Genomic DNA, 5,124 nt, shown 5'->3' with positions numbered 1-5,124 from the left:
TGTGTGTGAGAGACGTGGTCTCTCTCATGTTAAACAGAACCACATATTCAGCCTGTTATCTCCGTAGGGGCTGATATGTGTTCATGCACCCCTGCTCTGCCCAGGTATTAGTCTATGGTCCAAACGGCACCCTATTCCCTATGGGGACCCTGGTCAAAAGTAGTGCACTACGTAGGGAATAGGGTGCAGTTTAGGACGAGCCAACGAGGGGCTTAGTCTGCTCAAATGATTACCCACATCTTCACACCGCAGATATATGTTTACAAAATTACATTTCTCACATGGCTTCGAGGCATAATGTACATTTCAAACTGAACATTTCCATCAGACGATACGATGAGCAATAAACTACTGACATTTTGCTGTAGATTAGTGGATCTCATTTGGAACTCGTGAAGCTGAAGCTCTGAAAGGCTCAGTCCTTAATTCAAGAATCAATTGGTGTACGTCATTCATTTAAATGATAGGAAAATGTCTGTAAATATCACTGTTTGGACTACGCTACGCTGTCGTGGTCCGATGTCATTATGGTCTCTTTAGAATCCAGCAATAATCATTTTTGTTTCTGCAGATTAGCGAATGTAATTGGGAAGTGGGGGGTACATCAAACACTATATGATGTTGGGGTCTAGTGGGTTCTCAATTTAGATGGAAATGAACCATCAGGCTGTTAAGTAGGACGACAGGCAGGTGGTCGTCTCAGTCCTCTTATCATTCATTATGCTAAACATAAAGTCTTTAAATTAAGATTTTGGGAATCCCTTCCTTCCTTCCTTCCTTCCTTCCTTCCTTCCTTCCTTCCTTCCTTCCTTCCTTCCTTCCTTCCTTCCTTCCTTCCTTCCTTCCTTCCTTCCTTCCTTCCTTCCTTCCTTCCTTCCTTCCTTCCTTCCTTCCTTCTTCCTTCCCCTTCCCCCTCCCTCCCCTCCTCCCTACCTCCCTCCCTCCCCTCCCTCCCTCCCTCCCTCCCTCCCTCCCTCCCTCCCCCTCCTCCCTACCTCCCTCTCTTCCTCCCTAACTCCCTTCCTCCCTGTCTCCACCTCCCTCTTCACCCCCGGTTGCCAGCTAGGTTTTTGTTTTCAGTTCATCGTTGCGGTTAGGTTCAGTTGTTGGACACGTTTTACAACAGCTTGAGGACAGATCAGTTCATGTTCCTCTATTGTTCTGTCACCCTTCATTTTAGGAGCTGTTCTCTGCCCAGAAGCAGAGAGGGACAGAGGACAGAGAGAGAGACAGAGACAGAGACAGAGACAGAGACAGAGACAGAGACAGAGAGACAGAGAGAGAGAGAGAGAGAGAGACAGAGAGACAGAGACAGAGACAGACAGACAGACAGACAGACAGACAGACAGACAGACAGACAGACAGAGACAGACAGACAGACAGACAGACAGACAGACAGACAGACAGACAGACAGACAGACAGACAGACAGACAGACAGACAGACTTTGACAGTTAGTTAGTTAGGGGGCACAAACACAGTACAGACTCAGTGAGCATGGCCAGGCTATTTTCCCCAACACACATCGTTTTGAAACGTTTTTGATTGGTTATTATCTATTTCACTTACTTAGGCAGCGTAAACATAGAGAGAGAGAGAGAGAGAGAGAGAGAAAGAGAGAGAGAGAGAGAGGGGGGGGGATTGAGAGAAAGAGAGCAAGAGAGAGAGAAACAGAGAGAAAAATAAAGAGAGAGAGGGATTGAGAGAAAGAGAGCGAGAGAGAGAGAGAGACAGAGAGAGACAGAGAGAAAGAGAAGGAGAGAGAGATAGCATTTCTAGGGCAACAATCAGTATAATTGTCCTGGTACCGTCTGACACTAGCAATCTGCTGAAAGCCCCGCAGGCCCAGAGGCCCAGGTGTAGCTAAGGATTACACTGCTGGAGGACAGGTGACACACACACAAACCTGGACGCACGCAGGCACGCAAAACACACACACAAACACAGTGTATGGTGACTCATGCAGAGAAAAGACTCAAGCAGAATGGTCAACAAGATAGCACAGTCTGACTTCCTGTCCCGACGTCCTTGGACAAAACGTCTATTTTTGACAAATAAAACTGACTTCATCTCCCAACATAGAACCAACTCAACGGTTAAGCATTCAGCAAATAATTCCGACTGGGTTAATTTAAAAGGGGAAGGTTTGGGATGGAGGAGGCTGATAAACAGCTTCCATCTCCAGGCCATCAGACTGTTAAACAGTCATCACAGCCGGCCTCCGCCCAGCCCTGAACCTTAGAAACCGTTACTAGCCGGCCTCCGCCCAGCCCTGAACCTTAGAAACCGTTACTAGCCGGCCTCCGCCCAGCCCTGAACCTTAGAAACCGTTACTAGCCGGCCTCCGCCCAGCCCTGAACCTTAGAAACCGTTACTAGCCGGCCTCCGCCCAGCCCTGAACCTTAGAAACCGTTACTAGCCGGCCTCCGCCAAGCCCTGAACCTTAGAAACCGTTACTAGCCGGCCTCCGCCCAGCCCTGAACCTTAGAAACCGTTACTAGCCGGCCTCCGCCCAGCCCTGAACCTTAGAAACCGTTACTAGCCGGCCTCCGCCCAGCCCTGAACCTTAGAAACCGTTCTAGCCGGCCTCCGCCCCTGAACCTGAACCCTGAACCTACTAGCCGGCCTCCGCCCAGCCCTGAACCTTAGAAACCGTTACTAGCCGGCCTCCGCCCAGCCCTGAACCTTAGAAACCGTTACTAGCCGGCCTCCGCCCAGCCCTGAACCTTAGAAACCGTTACTAGCCGGCCTCCGCCCAGCCCTGAACCTTAGAAACCGTTACTAGCCGGCCTCCGCCCAGCCCTGAACCTTAGAAACCGTTACTAGCCGGCCTCCGCCCAGCCCTGAACCTTAGAAACCGTTACTAGCCGGCCTCCGCCCAGCCCTGAACCTTAGAAACCGTTAAGCCGGCCTCCGCCCAGCCCTGAACTAGAAACCGTTACTAGCCGGCCTCCGCCAAGCCCTGAACCTTAGAAACCGTTACTAGCCGGCCTCCGCCCAGCCCTGAACCTTAGAAACCGTTACTAGCCGGCCTCCGCCCAGCCCTGAACCTTAGAAACCGTTACTAGCCGGCCTCCGCCCAGCCCTGAACCTTAGAAACCGTTGTTGGAAAAATGACTTGTGTCATGCACAAAGAAGATGTCCTAACCGACTTGACAAAACTATAGTTTGTGAACAAGACATTTGTGGAGTGGTTGAAAACGAGTTTTAATGACAACCAAAGTGTGTGTCAACTTCCGACTAGCTAACAACAACAAAAAAACGTATTCAAGCACCAATCTCCCATCATGCATCTATCTCAGTATAACACTATCCCATCATGCATCTATCTCAGTATAACACTATCCCATCATGCATCTATCTCAGTATAACACTATAACACTATCCCATCATGCATCTATCTCAGTATAACACTATCCCATCATGCATCTATCTCAGTATAATACTATCCCATCATGCATCTATCTCAGTATAACACTATCCCATCATGCATCTATCTCAGTATAACACTATCCCATCATGCATCTATCTCAGTATAACACTATAACACTATCCCATCATGCATCTATCTCAGTATAATACTATAACACTATCCCATCATGAACCTATCTCAGTATAATACTATAACACTATCCCATCATGCATCTATCTCAGTATAACACTATCCCATCATGCATCTATCTCAGTATAACACTATAACACTATCCCATCATGCATATATCTCAGTATAATACTATCCCATCATGCATCTATCTCAGTATAACACTATCCCATCATGCATCTATCTCAGTATAACACTATAACACTATCCCATCATGCATCTATCTCAGTATAATACTATAACACTATCCCATCATGCACCTATCTCAGTATAATACTATAACACTATCCCATCATGCATCTATCTCAGTATAACACTATAACACTATCCCATCATGCATCTATCTCAGTATAACAATATCCCATCATGCATCTATCTCAGTATAACACTATAACACTATCCCATCATGCATCTATCTCAGTATAATACTATAACACTATCCCATCATGCATCTATCTCAGTATAATACTATAACACTATCCCATCATGCATCTATCTCAGTATAACACTATAACACTATCCCATCATGCATCTATCTCAGTATAACACTATAACACTATCCCATCATGCATCTATCTCAGTATAATACTATAACACTATCCCATCATGCATCTATCTCAGTATAACACTATCCCATCATGCATCTATCTCAGTATAACACTATAACACTATCCCATCATGCATCTATCTCAGTATAACACTATAACACTATCCCATCATGCATCTATCTCAGTATAATACTATAACACTATCCCATCATGCATCTATCTCAGTATAACACTATAACACTATCCCATCATGCATCTATCTCAGTATAACACTATCCCATCATGCATCTATCTCAGTATAATACTATAACACTATCCCATCATGCATCTATCTCAGTATAACACTATAACACTATCCCATCATGCATCTATCTCAGTATAACACTATCCCATCATGCATCTATCTCAGTATAACACTATAACACTATCCCATCATGCATCTATCTCAGTATAACACTATAACACTATCCCATCATGCATCTATCTCAGTATAACACTATCCCATCATGCATCTATCTCAGTATAACACTATCCCATCATGCATCTATCTCAGTATAACACTATCCCATCATGCATCTATCTCAGTATAACACTATCCCATCATGCATCTATCTCAGTATAATACTATCCCATCATGCATCTATCTCAGTATAATACTATCCCATCATGCATCTATCTCAGTATAATACTATCCCATCATGCATCTATCTCAGTATAATACTATCCCATCATGCATCTATCTCGGTATAACACTATCCCATCATGCATCTATCTCAGTATAATACCATCCCATCATGCATCTATCTCAGTATAATACTATAACACTATCCCATCATGCATCTATCTCAGTATGACACTATCCCATCATGCATCTATCTCGGTATAACACTATCCCATCATGCATCTATGTCAGTATAATACTATCCCATCATGCATCTATCTCAGTATAACACTATAACACTATCCCATCATGCAT

This window comes from Oncorhynchus nerka, linkage group LG23 (genome assembly GCF_034236695.1).
Source record: "Oncorhynchus nerka isolate Pitt River linkage group LG23, Oner_Uvic_2.0, whole genome shotgun sequence".
Classification (NCBI taxonomy): Eukaryota; Metazoa; Chordata; class Actinopteri; order Salmoniformes; family Salmonidae; genus Oncorhynchus; species Oncorhynchus nerka.
This window is presented reverse-complemented; position numbering follows the sequence as displayed.